At 42.9% G+C, this 17,566-nt stretch overlaps 2 pseudogenes across 2 annotated transcripts; one reads left to right on the top strand and one right to left on the bottom strand.

Moving 5' to 3' along the window:
* LOC309870273 (MANSC domain-containing protein 4 pseudogene) lies at nt 1–1,672 on the bottom strand (annotated as a pseudogene). Its single transcript has 2 exons — nt 1,585–1,672; nt 1–641 (listed from the first exon to the last, which is right to left on the bottom strand). The product of its transcript is annotated as an MANSC domain-containing protein 4 pseudogene (transcript).
* An 8,031-nt stretch (nt 1,673–9,703) lies between these two features.
* On the top strand, nt 9,704–11,225 carry LOC309869422 (kelch-like protein 42 pseudogene; annotated as a pseudogene). The gene has a single exon. The product of its transcript is annotated as a kelch-like protein 42 pseudogene (transcript).
* Nucleotides 11,226–17,566: the final 6,341 nt, after the last annotated feature.

Raw genomic sequence — 17,566 nt, 5'->3', positions numbered from 1 at the left:
TTAGAGTGTTAACTTTTTGACATGCCTGGATCCTGCCTTTCTCTGCCCTGGCTTATACTGGCCCTGCTGCTTTCTCCAGCATCCAGATGCTAGGATGATCATACAACAGCAAAGAAAGATGACAGAGGTACAGAGGGCCACTGGAGCCAGCCACATCTTTGAAGTCACAGATGCCCCATCAGGTGTCATGTCTTCATTCTCAGCTGTGTGGTTTCTGCTGTTGGACCCCTTGGTTTTATTTAGTAATTGCTTGCTACTGTTGAGTCGGGATGGAATAGGCCTATGAAAAGCTTTTGTGTCTATGGGAACAAAGAAAGGAGAAATAGTCTTGTTATCTGGATTATTGATGAAATCAGTGCTGTGTGACACCATATTTACCTCTGTGGTAATGGAGTTATTCAGGGAAATGAGTTTTGCCCAAGAATCTGTGGTTAACTCCTTGGAATACCTAGTACTGTTTGTGTTGACAACCAAATCTTGATGTGTGGTTGATGGTAGCATTTGGTTTATCACTGTGGTTTGTTGTTCATCTAAATGCGTAGCTTTTAAAATCCTTAGTCTGTCCCGTGTGTTAGATGAGGAACGAGTATTTAGATATGTGGGATGTGATTGTTCAAAAACCAGCAAATCTGGATCTATACCTGAAAGATAAATAAGGCATCATTCATTTTATTTTTTAATTTCAAGGAGAGAATATCAAAGCACAGCTTGGAGAAGTCTTGGGTTTGCCACCAAGTTAGTGAACTGAGCTTAAGTTCAAGTTCTACTATTGCATATTTCTGGAAGGCTTAGAAACGTCCTGGCCACATTTGAATTTATCTTAACTTTCAAGAACACTTTCTGTTACAAACAGCTGGCTCCATCATGGAGGATTCTTTGTGTCTGCCGGGGCTTCTGGGTAACAATAGCCAATGTTAGTGCAAGAATTGCAAAAAAAGCAGTAACCATTTGAGATATGAAGCATCTTAAAGTTTTAAAAAAATAAATAATACAGAAGTATAACTGTATTCAAAATCATGAGCAAAGCCCTCTGTCTCCTCCCTTCCCAGTCCCTGAAGGTAATGACTTTGTCTTCAGTATTTTCTCTCTTGTAAAGGAACTCCTTTCCCTCTGACTTCAGACACAAGCAAATATTGCTCTGTCTATAAAGGGGAGGGGAAAAAACTTCTCAACAGCTTTTCAGTTGTCTCTCCTATCAGTTTCTGTCTCTCTGCCTCTCTCCCTCTCAACATAACGATATCCATTTCCTTTCTTTGTTGTTTGCCTTCTGCCATCTTGTTCCATCCACACTATTCTGTCAGAATTATGCTTCTGAGATAATCAGTAGTTTCCATATTTCCTGGCCACCTCATTGTTCTGACTTCTCTTTTACCCTCAATCCTGCTGGCCATCCTTTCCCTAAAATTCTCCTCTTGTGACTCCCTGGAATGCAGACTCTCTTGACACTTTATCTCAGATTGCCTGTTTCTCATTTTTTCTTTCTTTAGCTGGTTCTCTCCTTGGTTCAAATTGGTTGTGTGCTTTCCACAATCTTTAGTCTGTTCTCTTTTCCCTTCATCTCACCCCTTCACCACACACACACACGAGTATCCTCATCGGCTGTCACCATTATGTCAGTGGCACTGAAATCCGCATCACCTGTTATTTCCTCTTTCTCGGTCCCTGGTCTCATTGCTCCTGTGGTCTACTGAAGGTTCCCACCTAGACATCTCATGTCATCACTGAACAGTCCCAAAGCCAAAATCATTTTGTCTGGCTCTCTATCCTTTTCGGTGACCTCACCAATCTTCCATCACCCAAGCTGGAATCTATGTACTGCAGAGCAATCTTGGACTCCACTCTCTTCTTTTCCTTCATCCGAAAAGTGGTTCCTATCTGGTTCCCTCCCAATGTGCTGGTAATCATCCCTCCTCTTCATTGCAGTTACGGTCACCTTCTCCAGATCTAATGCTTCCCTGACTAGATATTCTAATTCGCATCCTGCATATTATTTTTCCAGACTAAAGACAATCACACTCATCACTTTAATGATAATGTTCTCTCACTAAATTCCTTTGCTGGTTCTCTGTTGCTGACAATGTCAAGTCCAAACACTGCTTTGTCCAAAACACTTTTGTAACCTGGCCTACCCTATCCTTACCCATATTTTCATAGCAACCCCGAAAGTGCCCCTTTTGTAGCCAGATCTGTTTTCTACTCTCCCGTCGTGTGATACAGAACTCCTTGTCTTGCCTCTGCCTGGCCTCTTCCACGAAGCTGCCTCTGAACATAGGTTTCTTTAGTCTCCTCTTCTTTTGAGTGCTTGTACTTGAGGCAGTATCACACATTTTTGTATTTAATTAGGTTCTACACTAATTGTGAGCCTTGTCATATCAACTAGATTGTAAGAAACTCGAGGGCAGACATACAGCTGCCATCTTCTGCAATGCTGCTCCTGGCCTGAATTAGGTGTTCAGTAAATAAAACCAATGACGAAATTTAGCGCCTTTGTATCCGGATGGCAAAAATCTATTCTTTAACATTTACCAATTTGTACCATGTGTTTGTATACATGGGCAAGGCACGCTTAAATGTGTATTTATCTAAAATAATAGTTATCTTGGGACCATTGGTAGGCTAATGTATGTTAGTAAGTGCATTTCCTTGTCCTTGACATCAATCTTTGTAGAAGCCTTGTATACAGTGTCTGTCCATAGACCTCAAAACTGCCACTAAGCATTTTCTTTGTTCCTAGTAGTACGCTTAGCCCCTCCAGTAGGAATGCCTTCTTCTTCTTTTTTTTTTTTTTTTATTTACTTATTTTTTTCAGCGTAACAGTATTCACTATTAGGAATGCCTTTTTGGGCTTTTGCTAGGGGCTCCTGGAATATAGGTAATGCTTAAGCTCTTCTTTGATCACATACAATTTGTTATCATCTGGAATGAATTCATCAGTGCTGAGCATGCCAAACTAGAGCAAATTTATTTGTAGTTTTCTGCCCTGGATGCCCAAAACTTTTCCAGATAGAGATCATGGGAAAATAGTGGTTCAGGTTGTTACTAGCCAGTTTCTAGGTTATACATCTCTACTAGAGCGTTACCAACATTCTTCAGCATAAACACAAAATGCACAAATCATTACCTTCTGTTACGTTGTATAAAATGGCACTGGTTCCAGGCTCTAATATGCAGCTCTCCAGTGTGGGGCAGTGAACATGGAGGCAGTTGACATTGTCATGCATGGGATCATGGTAGAAGACAGCCACGTTACAGGAAACTGAAAGGAAAAGTGCTTCTGCAGGTGGTTTTGGTTTCTCCCAGCTGGAAGAGCTCTGAGTAGCTTCTATTTCTTCCAAGAACATGGCATTCACACCAGTATATTGCAGGGCTATGTTCAGACATCTCACAGAACATGGTGAACTACAGTAACTGTTTCTATGAATGTGGAAAATGCCCTTTTAAAAGAAACTGTCCATGGATTTTTCTCTAATCTTTCACACATTCCATTCCACACAGGATTACCTGGAATCATTTTCCAATCCCAGGATTTTATGTTCATGAAAAGTTCAGTTGGCTACAGAAGCCCCTGGGGCTTATCAGATTTCTAGTTGCAGTGCCCTCTCAGAATGCTAATGCACCGGAGTTCACCAGAGAAAGAAAAACAAAAATCAAGTGACAGATGTTGTAACAAAAGAGGGAGTCATGGGAAGGCAAACACTGCAATTACTGGGAGAGGCCCGGATGGTAGAAAGGCAGCAGGCCAGGTGTACGCTACCCTGACCCTGATTATAGGGGAGCACTAGCCCCATTTGCAAATCACACATCCAACGGAAAGCCCATTCAATGTCCTTTAAAGAGGAAGAGAGTCCACTGACAAGGATGTGAACATTTGGAATTCTAGTGGGTGGGGGGACGTCACTGATGCTATCCCCCTTCTCCTAAATAACTTTGCTCCATAAAATGCATCATGTTATTTCTGGAAACCCTGAAGTCTGATTTGCTGAGTGCCAGTATCCAGTCTGTCCTCCCTAAAGTACAAAACAGACTTTCCTCCTGCTGCAGTGTAGTAGGAACCATGCGCTGGGAAATCTCCATTGACCAAAGGTATCAACTTCTTTAATAAAATAAGATTACAGAGGGATAGCATACAATTACCAGACCTCAGAGTATCCCTAAAGCTGTTGTGGAACTGTGGTTGGCCAAACCTTTGCTGCTTCTGTGTAAGGTTAACTGTGGGGAGCTCTATCCCACCCCTCCCCTGTTACCTCTGGGCCAGCCAGGAGGATAAAGAAGAGGGCAGAATTCAATGAATAATACATTGCTAATACATTTTAGATTACAAATGCATTCCTTAAAGACTGGACTGTCAAGTTTAAGGGAAAGGATTAAAAAAGATTCAAATTTAGACATTTAAATTTTTGATAAGAAAGTAGTTGATGCTGTAAAGAGAACAATTTTAAAAGAAGTTTTATATTCATCTTCGTGTACATTTTAGAGTTCCAGCTCTGAACAGGTTAGTTATTGCAGGACTGTGGCTTTTTAAAGTTCTGGCTTCCAGCTAAAAACAGACGTGTGTTCGTGCCCTTTCTTCTGGAGGAAGAAAACCACAACTTGGAAGCTACAGAGGCTCTAAAATCATGGAATTCTACTGGATGCTTAAAGTATCCCTGGAAGTCCAGAGGACACAGTTTCCCTGCGATGGACAGTCAGGTAAATGGATACCATGGGAAAATGCTGAAAGGTACACCCCCACACACACCTTCCCTTCAGGGTTATGGGAGTTAGAAGCATCTTTAAGGTGAGAATCTAGATTGGCAACCTTTTCAAAAAAATTTCCCTTTGGGGCACCTGGGTGCCTCAGTCAGTTAAGCGTCTGCCTTTGGCTCAGCTCATGATCCCGGGTCCTGGGATCAAGCCCTGCATTGGGCTCCCTGCTAAACGGGAAATCTGTTTCTCCTTTCCCTCTGCTGTTGCCTCTGCTTGTACTCTCTCTCTCTCACACACACACACACACACACTCTCTCTCTCTCTCTCAAATAAATAAATTCTGTAAAAAAAAAAAAAATTCCCTTTAAAAAATTAATTGCTCTCTTGTGTGCCTGATTAACTTTCTAGGGCTTAGCCCGGGACAGCTTCTCACACTGTGGTCAGTTTACACCCTTGGGTACCCTCAGTACACATCCCAGAAATCTGCCATGTGTACTTGGATAGGAGGCACTGGCAATTAATAAGTCAGTATCAAACCATGGAAAGAAAGTGTAGAAGAACCAAGAGAATTATTTTAATGTATTGTGTTGCTTTTGCTATTTCTTTCCAAGTAGCTTTAAAATCTTGGAAAAATGAAAAACAAATGAAAGTAGTCTTTAGACAATTATAACTGGAAATTCTGCAATAATGAAATGTTTTCCTTATTATAAACCTTGATCATATGACATGGGTGATGCTTAACTCTGATTCTGGACTTCAGACAAAAAAATCAGAATATTTAAAATATATATTTATTTTCTTTCTTTTTGCTAGTTGACATATATCTACCTATGTCCTTCAAAACATCTAAACAATCTAAATTCTTGCTCCATGCAACCCACATTTGCTCAACACAAACAAGCACATTTCAAAAATTTGAAATATTGAGATCACCAAAAGAAGTTTGAAAAAGAAATTATTGTATTATTTTTTGAAGCCAAATATGCCATTTTGGGGGGATGTGGAAATATTGTTAGTTAACCCTCGAGGAAATCGTTTCATTTAGCACTTTAGTGAAGAAAAGAAGATTCTGTGTTACCTGTGGGTTCCATGGCACTCTGGATCATCACCAGATTTGTAAACTGAGCCAGAACTGATCCAAATGGCAAAGTCAGCCTCAATCTCTCTCCGGCCTCCCCCATCCCCTTGTCTCTCCCTCATCTTCCCTAGTCCTGATCATCTGTTCCCAGGTGATTTACTAAGATGTTTGGAAAACACTGACATAAAACTGACTGCAGAAAAATGGAAGTTTTACTTACATTAAGATGCTCAATCGGAATTAAATATGAACGATTTTTATTTTTTTTTAACATTTATTTGAGAGAGAGAGAGTGCACACATGGGTGGGTCAAGGTGGGGGTAGAGAGTGAGGGGGAGGAAAAAACAGACTCCCTGCTGAGCAGGGAGCCTGACCTGATGGGGGTGGTATAAAGATGAAAGGGGTTGGATCTCCTGTCCCTTCCCAGAGATCATGACCTGAGCTAAAGCCAAAAGTTGGATAGCCAACACACGGAGAATCACCCAAGAGACCCTGAGCCATTTTTAAAGAACTGTACTACTTTATAGTCATTTAAATTGTCCCACTTGCTTGCATGAAAGGAAAATATTTCAGTTTTGCTTGTTAAAAAAGAAAAGGAAATAATCTTTATTAACATGTTTTGCTTTTTATTAAATTGATATATGTTTCACTTTAAATACCCAAACTTTTGGGGCACCTGGGTGGCTCAGTTGTTAAACATCTACCTTCGGCTCAGGTTGTGATCCCAGGGTCCTGGGATTGAGCCCCACATTGGGCTCCCTGCTCCATGGGAAGCCTGCTTCTCCCTCTCCCACTCCCCCTGCTTGTGTTCCCTTTCGTGCTGTGTCTCTCTCTGTCAAATAAATAAATAAAAATCTCTAAAAAATTTTAAAAAATAAAAATAAAATAAAAATCCAAACTTATAGAAAAGCACAAAAAGGAATAAAAACTACAGTCCTATAGTCTTAACACTTTCATTAACATCCTTCTAGACATCTCTATAGAAAAAATATATATATATATATGCCATTGTACGTAAATGGATTCATGCTGTTCCAGAAACTGTTTTTTAAAGATTTATTTATTTATTTATTTGTTTGTTTTAGAGACAGAGAACATGAGTGGGAAGGGCAGAGAGTAGGGAGAGAGAATCTTAAGCAGACTGTACACTGAGCATGGACCCCACTCAGGGCTCAATCCCACGATCCCGAGGTCACGACCTGACTTGAAACCAAGAACCTGATGCTTAACTGACTCTGCCACCCATTTGTCCCTCCAGAAACTGTTTTCTAAATACCCAGGGTAAAATTATATTTTTCAGGGTTTCTAAAGAAGGATCTACATGTTTATCCTCAGTTGTAATGGCTCTCCAGTATTTCATTCTACGAATGTACCAAAATTTACTCTGTACTTCAGCTTCCTCAGCTATGAAGCAAAATAAAAAATTGTATTGTAATCCACAAAATCACCGACAAGTCAGTGCTTGGCATATAATAAATACTCAATAAATGCTGGCTACTATTACTATTATACGTTATGTTTTCTAATTTTTTATTATTAAAAGCAACAATGTAATAAACATCTTGTACTTAAATATTTTTTTTCTTCTCAGTCATTAAGGTTGTATTTTCCAGAAATTCTTAAAGAAACAGCCTGTGTCTGACACTTACTGTAGTCTTTTGTAAAAAGATCATAAAATATAAAGTGTCTGAAGTGAGTCATAGTACCACAAAGGCCAGTCTTTATTATTCATTGTTCAGTCAATAACAGATCTATAAAATTATACCACCAACTATATATGAGCAATATTTTCATAAGGCTTAGAAATAATATTTTAGATCTTTTATAAATGAGTTTATATTGCTTTGACTTTGCATTTCTAGCTCAACAGAAAGCTTACTGTGTAAATTATAAAAATGATTTGTCTTTTAAGATACTTCAAATCCTAAGTGACATTATTATCATTATCATGGTCAAAAAGCTTACAGGTTTAGTGCCTGGTATTGTCAGACTCACACCCCAGATTCCCTGCCCAAGCTAATCTTACTCTGATCATATTACTGTGCGTGAATTGCCTTTCTGATGTGCATCATTCTTTGAGTGTGATTTTTTTGGGTCTCTTTTTAGAAGGCAAGAAAATACCAGTCTGAGGCATATCCATGACGTTTGGAAACAAAAGCATCCATTGGTGAAAGATTCTAAAAGGACAGGGAAGAGACTAAGAGCCTGTTCTTCTTGGCTGACCCACTGAATCTGGCATTGTTGCCAGTGGAGGCACAAATAAATCCCAAGTCCAAGCCTCTTTAATAGAGGATGTGCCTCCCAGCAAAATTTGCCAGTTTAGGGCCTAATACTAGAGGTGGCGCTTTACTTTCCCAAAGAGGTTGCTAAAGTCATGGTTGCCTACACCCAAGAAACTTAGAATGTCTTGACTGCACCCTTATTGAGAACAGAAGTGTGAGAAGTTGCTTGAGAATCATTACTTTTATTAGTAATGATTTAAAGTCCAAGAAACAAGACGAAAAGATAAAGTTCACAGATTTAAAAACAAAAAACAGATGAATAAGGCAAGTCCTAGATCCATCCTTGTCTCCTTCACTTTTCCCAGGGAGGCCAGAATCTACTAGAATTTTTTTCTATGTCTTTAATATGTTAGTTCCTTATCCATGGTGTTTTATAGAGAAGATAATGGAGGACAACTCACCACGAGGCAGTTAAGTTACATAGTGAGAAGAACAAATTAACCAAAAAGGTGCTGAAATGATTTCATGCTTTACCAATCTTTCTTCTCTGGTTTTTAATGCTTCTCCCCTTACTAAGGTAAAATGTTAATCCGGTTGTAGGAGATAACTTGTTTCAAAAAGCGGAAATGTATTTATGAAGAAGGTGTCATTTAACAACTTGCCATTCCAGAAGACAGATGAAGCTTGTCATAATAAAAACAAAGCCCAAATACATCTCCTCCCCAAGTTGAGGACTATTACGGAAGAATCTTGGTCTGGGAAAAATTTCAAATTTTTTTTGTTTTTGTTTTTTGTTTGTTTTGTTTTTTAGGATAGGGTGCCAGTTCCCTCCCAATCCTTATCCCTCCATCTACCCAAAGCTAACCTAACAGTATCCCTCTCACTCTCTTCTAAGATTAATTCATATCTCATGAACAACACGAGGTCTTCATTATTTGGCCTGAGCTTTTTACTCATCTCTTTGCAACGTCCAGTGAGAGAAGACCGGGAAGTTGCCCCTCCTTCAGTAGTCCTCATGGGCTGGGGAACATAGGGTGGCAAGAAAAGCCACTCGGTAGGCCAGTATGACTAAAGGCGGCCAGATCTTCTGCTCAGACCATCTGTCATGGCTAGCCCAACCAAACTGAAATAGGAAAAGCAATAACTTTTAGACGAGGTTTTAAAAGAAGTCACGTGTCCTCACTTAAATTGTCTTTCTTTTAATAGCATAAAAAGACTTAACGGGCCCCAGCAGCAAATACAAGCCCCTCTGCTTCCCGACCCGTTTCATCTGCTGTACTGTGCAGCCCAGCGAGCCCTGCAGAACCTGCTGCCATCTGCCTGGACCTTCTTTCTGCAAGATGGCTCCTCCACGATGACCCTGGCGAAGAATCAGCTCTAGGTGTCACCTGCGTGTGTAGGGACGGCCTATGTGCCTCAGGCCCCGGGACACTATGCCGGATTGGGCTAGATGGGCGATCCCAGATGTGATGTCATTTTGACTCCCAGGACCCCCGACTCCCATCATCCCGGTCCCCCCACGCCTGTTTCTTCTTCTCTTCTCTGTCTCCCCGCTCGTAAAGCAGCGCGGAAGAAACAGCGGACTGGCTTCACCTCGCCTCCAGTCCCCCTCCCAACCCGCGCGTCGCTGCGGAGCCCGCAGGCCGCAGAGCCGCTGCGCCGGGCGTGCGGGGGAGGCTGCGGGGACGTGGCCGCAGCCGGAGCGCCGGGGCCCGCAGCCCTCCCCGACAACGGATCCGCTCGCAGGTCTGGCGGGCGGCAGGGGTCCTGCGGGCGGAAGTGAGAAGCGAGGCGTGGCAGGAGGCTGCGGGCTGGGGGCTGGGATCCCCTCGGCGGCGGACGCGGCCCGGACAACCCGGACGAGGACGGCGGCCGCCTCCCGACGCCCGGCGCGCGGCAACCCGGCCTTTTGTGGCGTTGAGGCAGAGCAGACCGGCAGGGCGGCCGCTGCGGGGGAGCGAGGCTGAGCCGCCGCCCCCGGGACCAGGAGGAGGGGCTGCCTCGGGGGCGCCGCCGCGACCCAGAAAGGCTGGGCGGACGCGGGAGCGGGCGGCGGCCCGTCGCCTCCCTCCTCCTCCGCGGCGCCATCCCTCGGCGCGCCCAACCCGGAACCCGGCGAGCGCGTGGGGGCGGGGAGGCGAGCGCGCAGAGCTGGCGGGCACCCCCGCGGCCCCCGGCCCCCCAGCCATGTCGGCCGAGGAGATGGTGCAGATCCGCCTGGAGGACCGCTGCTACCCGGTGAGCAAGAGGAAGCTTATCGAGCAGAGCGACTATTTCCGCGCCCTCTACCGCTCCGGCATGCGCGAGGCCCTGAGCCAGGAGGCCGGCGTCCCCGAGGTGCAGCAGCTGCGCGGCCTCAGCGCCCCGGGCCTGCGCCTGGTGCTGGACTTCATCAACGCCGGCGGGGCCCGCGAAGGCTGGCTCCTGGGCCCGCAGGCGTTGGAGGAAGAGGAGATGGACGAGGTGAGCCTGCTGGCGGAGCTGGTGGAAGCGGCCTCCTTCCTTCAGGTCACGTCTCTGCTGCAGCTGCTGCTGTCCCAGGTGCGGCTCACCAACTGCCTGGAGCTGTACCGCCTGGCGCAGGTGTACGGGCTGCCCGACCTGCAGGAGGCCTGCCTGCGCTTCATGGTCGTCCACTTCCACGAGGTGCTGTGCAAGCCCCAGTTCCACCTCCTGGGGGCTCCTCCTCAGGCCCCCGGGGATGTCAGCCTGAAGCAGAGGCTGAGAGAGGCCCGGATGACCGGGACTCCGGTTCTTGTAGCCCTGGGGGATTTCCTGGGGGGCCCCCTGGCCCCACACCCCTACCAAGGGGAGCCCCCGTCCATGCTCAGGTATGAGGAGATGACCGAACGTTGGTTCCCGCTGGCCAACAACCTTCCTCCCGACCTGGTGAACGTCAGGGGTTACGGGTCTGCCATCCTGGACAACTACCTCTTCATAGTGGGCGGGTATAGGATCACTAGCCAGGAAATCTCGGCTGCGCACTCCTACAACCCCAGCACCAATGAGTGGCTCCAGGTGGCCTCCATGAACCAGAAGAGGTAAGCGCCCAGCGGGGCTGCTTCTGCTTCTTTTCCCGTTCCATTCATTCACTTGCTCACTAGTTCGTTCATTCCCTTGATGTTTGCTGGGCAATCGCAGGAGATTTTGCTGAAGTGGGAATGACATCTTCAGGAGTGTCGCTGGCCTGGACTCTGGCAGAGTTCCCAAGGAACTGAGAACTTGCGAGGAAGAAGTGGCCCCCGCCAGGTCAACTAACCGAGTACTTTCATTGTAGGTATCGCTCTTTCAGACAAACTGCCTTTTTGCCTCTTTCCCAGTTGGGGGGCGTGGGGTGGGGGATGTCTGTGGTTTCCTGGAAGGATACTGTAAAGGAAAACTTTTTTTAAGTTTGCTTTCATTTTTACCTTTTTTTTAAATTTTTTAGGCTCTAATCCTGATTACAGTGACAGACCGGGCAGTGACCTGTAATGTGGTCTTGGGAGGATTTTTGTTGTTGTTATTGAGTTTGAAGCTTTCCACACTGGGGCCCCAATCTGTAAACAGATTACCATTAGAATTGTACCTTGGATTGTCTTTTTTATTTTGTATCCTCTCTTTTGCATCTCCCTTCCTTCCCAGACAGTTTCGTCTTTGTTCTAAAATTTGAGCCTGGCAGTGGTCACCTACAAAATTAGAACGTTTCAGTGCACCCAACCTTCCTCCTCCCATCCTCAAATCCCTCCCAACATGCCCTTGGGTGACATGAAGACAGGTAAAGGAGGAGGGGAGGCCAGGGAGAGTAGGGAATAGAGGAGGGAAAGGAAAAGGAAGAAGAAGGGAAAAAAAAAAAAAGAGCAGAGCAGATACAGGAAGAGATGGTAGGAAAGAAAGATGGAAGGACTCAAGATGGCCCAGAGCCATTCACACTTAAGTGGGGAGAAGAATCAATCAGTATGATCCACGAAAGGACAGGAATACCCTTTTTTCTGCTATTCTTGTATCCATCTCAACCCCCACATGGGCCCTACCCTGAAGTGTGGAACAAGTAGTTGGGGGACTCACCACCAGGCAAAGAAAGTTGTAACTGGAATGGGAAGACCATTATACATACATACTTGACTTAAGGGTACCCCAGCCTAGGGGGGTGGGGGGAACAGTGGCTTTATTTCTACTCTAACATGAAATTCATTTTGGAAAGTGTTCTTTTTTTTCTGGTGATAAAAATAATACATACTTATTTTAGAAAAGTGGAAAATGGAAAAGAATCAAGAAACAGAAAGACTATCACTCCTGCTCCCTCCCTCACAGAGGCAATACTGTGTAGAGATTGGCATGTTTTCTTCCAAGCCCTTTTTAGTGTATTATTTATACCACTGAGATGATACTGTATTTAAGGTTTGGTATCAGAAGTGTTATTTTTAGGCAAATTCTACAAGCTTTAATTGAGGTAACAAAGGGACATTCAGTGGTTACGAATGGTGCTCAGATTTGGGGTGGAAGGCCCAGCCGGTTGTCTGTCACCTCTACACACGTGTGTCCAGCTGTATCAACTGCTGCTCAACAGAACCCCTCCACCCCCAAATCCAGCTTGAGTTCTAACATAACACCTCACAGAATTCTTATTTTTTTAGAGAAGCGGGGAAGGCCACAGGGGGAAAGTGAATCCTAAGCAGGCTCCGTGTCCAGCACAGAGCCTGACGTAGGGTTTGATCTCATGATGCTGGCATCATGACCTGAGCCAAAATCAAGTCAGATCCTTAACCAACTGAGTCACTCCAGTGCCCCCTTTTCTTTCTTTACAAATCCTTGATAGTCGTTTTTCTTTTTTCTTTTTCTTTTTAGGAATATTCTTTATGTCCTCCAGGGGAAAAAAAAAAAAAGGTATTCAAGTAATTCGTAAATACATGCTTAGAAAAATTACAAATGACACGAGAAACCACAGAGTGGAAGATATGTGTATCTACTGATATATATTTATATATTATACATTTGTAAATATATGTTATAAATGTACATTTATATAAACATAAGTATGTTAATAATTGTTAGGGGAAAATGTTTGTATGTGTGTACATGTAGGGGTGTCTGTTCATCTTCTATATATTTTTACCATAGGTTGATTAGGCTGTGCTGATTATTATGACAATTCCACTTGGAGAGTTTTTTCTGTATCAACAAATATCAACATACATAGAGCTGTCTCACTCATTAAGAGCTGTATTCTAGCCTTTGGCTGTATGGTAATGTAATCAGCCCATCCCTTACTCGTGAGCATTTAAGTTGCTTCTATTTGCCATTATAAACACTGCTATAATGGGATGCCTGGGTGGCTCAGTGGGTTAAGCATCTGCCTTTGGCTCAGGTCATGATCCCAGGGCCCTGGAATGGGTCCCATGTTAGGCTCCCTGCTCCTCGAGGAGTCTGCTTCTCCCTCTCCCTCTGCCCCTCCCCACACTTGTGCTCTCTCACTCGCTCACTCTCTCTTTCGAATACATAAGATCTTTTTAAAAAATGCTATGTTGAACATCTTGGCATAGATGTGCCTCTCTTAGCAGGCATTTTTCAGTAGTCCTAAATAACAAATTCCTGGAATCTCTGGATAGGTGGGCCAAAGTATATATAAGTTTTAAATTTTGGTAGCCCCTGCCAAATTGCCCATCAGAACATTGTTCAGATCTCCTCTCCTATCAACAGTGTCTGAGCTTGCCAGTTCCTGTACTCCTGCCAAGACAGGATATTATCATCATTTTATATTTTTACCAATCCAGTTGGCAAACACTGATGTGAATCTTTCTGCTTGGGAGAGAAATTTTTCCTCTCAGATGTTTATTGGCACTTTGTATATATTTTATAAGTGGCCTTTGCCAATGAAAAATAAAATTGGTTTATCTTTTTCCTATTCCGTTTAGAAATTCTGTTTACATACGTAGAATCAATCTCTTGTCTCTTAGGTAATGTTGCACTGTTTCCCCCCTGCCTTTATTTTACTGGAAGGCCTCAAAAATAAAAATCCACAAAGTGACTAGGCTGGTGAAGTCAATGATTAGAGGGGTGGGTTGGAGTGATGATGAATCGGAGAGCTGTCACCCTACCGCAAGAGGGCCCCACCCCTGTCACCCACAGCTTGTTGCTATCTCCAAGTATAGAAAGCATTGCCAGATAGCCAGATGCCCTGATTTTTAAAGACTGGCAACTTACTGCATTGAAAAAACCAACATCAACAATAACAGAAACCTTGCAGACCAAACAAACTGTAGGACAACACTGGCATTGTGAGCCTCCAATTTTGGACATCAGATTTTAAATCTTTAATATGTAATACCTAATCTTCATTATAATCTTAAAAAGATCTCTTTATACAAATGTATCACGTATTCTTACATGAGGAAATTTAAATTTTGGGGGAGTCAAATTTGTCCTACATACTATTAGCTTTTAATCTTGCACAGGAAAGGTGTCTACAAGTTAAGAATATACAAATATTCATCTGTCTTATAATCTATTTTATGGTTTTGCCTTTTTACATTTATATTTGAATGTGTTTGGGATTTATTTTTATGTAAAGTATAATGTAAGGTTATAGCATGTTTCCTAAATGTCTCAGTGGCCTCAGTCCTCACTGTGATTTGCACAACCAGTTATCAGATGATAATTTTCCTGTTTCCATATTGACATATTGGCTTTTCCTTTACCAATAGCATACTTTTATTTATATTTATTTATTTATTTATTTATTTATTTATTTTTTCCAATAGCATACTTTTAAATTATTGCAGCTTGGTAAACTATTCTGTTATCTCGTGGAATAGAGACCCATTTTTTTCTGTTTATTTTTTTTTTAAGATTTTATTTATGTATTTGACAGAGAGAGAGAGACACATCACAAGTAGGCAGATCAGCAGGCAGAGAGAGGGGGAAGCAGGCTCCCTGCTGAGCAGAGAGCCCAATGCTGGACTCGATCCCAGGACCCTGAGATCATGACCTGAGCCAAAGGCAGAGGCTTAACCCACTGAGCCACCCAGGCACCCCTTTTTGGTTTTATTTTTATTCTCTTAGCTATTCTTTGTACATTTTCCCCTTCAGAGAAGCTTTAGAATCCAATTGTCAAGTTCTGTTGGAGTTTTGATTGATATTTATCAGTTAAGTTGGAGGAGGATTAATAGTTTCATAATACTTTGCAGATAGAAAAATTGTTTTTCCATGTATTTAGGTCTTTTGGTCTTTCAGGAAAGGTTTATGATCTTTGTATAGTCTGTATATTTTTTGCAACTATTCTCAGGAATTTTCTAGTTTTTTTTAAAACTTTTGTTTATTTTTTTTTTAAGTAAGTTCTGGGCGAAGGTGGGGCTTGAACTCAAAACCCTGAGATTAAGAGTTGCGTGCTCCACTGACTGAGCGAGTCAGGCAACCCCGAGCTACTGTTTTTTTTCTACACAGATACTTTTTTCCACCAAATTTTAAAATTGGGTGCCATGTTGGAATTTGTAACCTTCTTTATCTCTGTCATACTTTGACTCAGATTTGAGGGTCAGCTCAATTGGATGTCCCTTTCTGAACTCTGAGTTAGGCTAAATATTCAAATTCTTTGTTTCTCTAGAACACTTTCCACCTCGAATTGAAGTTTTCTGCTTATGTCTGCTTCTCTCCCTTCCAGTCAGGTCCAGTTCATTGCTTCTGTGTGCCCCTACTGCTAATGTGGTATCCAATAATTCATAGATGCTCAAAATGCACCATTGTTTTTGAATTATGAACTATATCATATATTATTGTAATAAAAGTGACTATATTATTTTTTTAAATGTAATATTGTGAATATTTTTATCTTGTAACAGTCACTGTCGTTATTTAGAATAGCAGAAAAATAATATTAGGTAACATTTAACTGTACATTTACTCTGTGCTAGGTACTGTTCTTACTGCTTTGCATGTATTATCTCACTTATTCTTCACAAAGACTGTATCAGGCAGGTTCCCATTTTACAGTCAGAAACTGTAAGTAAGTAATTTGCTAAGGTGTGTAGTAAGTAGCGTAACCAAAATGTAAATATCCATTGAATAGATATAACCATTTAGAGTATTTACAGTTTGGCTTCTAGACTGGCAGTGACCATCTTCATGTGCATTTTTTAATTTTCTTAAAAATTATTTTCTTCAGAGAAGTGGAGCACAGATGCTTTGTGCTGCTTTTAAAAATTTCATTACATGTGTTTGAGCTTCACCACAGCCTTCATTCATGTCTAGCATCTTTCTAGTCACTATTGGGCAAACAACAAAGACAACATGGTTCCTGTCCTCAAGGAATTTAGATGATGAAACAAGTAAAAATGAAACTTAGAATGGGATTGTTTCTGGATAATGTATCTAATACAGTTTCTGGAAACACCAGAGGAAACTTAGAACCTTGAGGAAAAGCAGATTTCAGCCCCTGTGATTACACAGCATTTCACATCTGGCTTGATTCACTGCCTCTGTGATGTACCTTTACATCACAGTACCTTTACTGTTTTACTTTGACAAAGTGGTCAAATGCAAAGCAGCCCACATTCCTCAGCAACGGAATAGGGTGGTGATCTCAGAATCTTAAATAGTATGGGACAGGCAGGAACCCTAGCTTGAGAGATTCTGTAAAGCCCTTTGCACCCTGGATAAAATGGTGCATGTGACCAGTAGTGTTCCCCATGCCCCCCCCCCCCCCGCCCAAAAAGGAAGAAAGAGATGTTAGTGTTGTGCTGGCACACTTGAAAATGGCAGTGTGAGTACACAGCAGAGCAGAGAGGCTGCTTTGAAGTCCAGGGATGCCCCACTGCCCAGTGGTCTGCATGTGGGTTTGATCTCAGGAGTTGTCAGGACATCTGTGCGAAAGTCTGTGTACCCACAACATTGCTTGCCCTCCCTCCTTGCTTCCATTGGTGATAACTTGCAGGAACTGGCCATTGTTGCAGCAATCCTGGTCGTTCATTTCTCCGTCTCTAACATCTCTAGTCTCTCTGATTGCCCTGTACTTTTGCTCTGCAGTTGTTCTGTGTGTGAATACAAAGCCGGGAGAGAGTTAAACAAGTTTCCTGGCTGAGACGGAATTACCGTCGTCAGCCTTAGCTGTTCCCTTTTTCTCTGGGCCAAAGTTTAGTATTTTAGGGCATTTCTGGTCTCCTTTCTAGTTAAGGTTGCAGCCCGAGAATAGTGGGAAGGAAAGAAAACTATATGTCTGTTCATCCCCCACTCATTGTGATTTTGTCCAGTAGTTGCTTCGTGTGCTCCAGTCTCTCAGACACCTAGTAGGTAGTGACCTGCTGGTCCTCAGGGGAGGTTAATCCATAGGGAAGTGGCAGAAGGTAGGCAAGAGGAGGAGGAGGAGGGGACACAAGGACCTGAATGCTCCACAAACTATATGTCTTTTCTGTGTGGTTGAGAAAAGATCTTGCCATTTTTCTCTGATGTTTACTCCAATGGCAACAAACTTTTCTTTGTAGCAAACCTTGACAATGGTTCCTATTTCTTGAGCTCTTAACTCTGGGCTACATGTTGTAGACACTGTTTTAGATGTCACTTCCTATTTCACACTCACAGCATCTCTTTGGAGTAGTCTCTTTTTAGATCT

This window comes from Mustela nivalis (genome assembly GCF_964662115.1).
Source record: "Mustela nivalis genome assembly, chromosome: 7".
Lineage (NCBI taxonomy): Eukaryota > Metazoa > Chordata > Mammalia > Carnivora > Mustelidae > Mustela > Mustela nivalis.
Note: the sequence above shows the minus strand (reverse complement) of the source record. Positions and strands in the feature narration are given on the sequence as shown.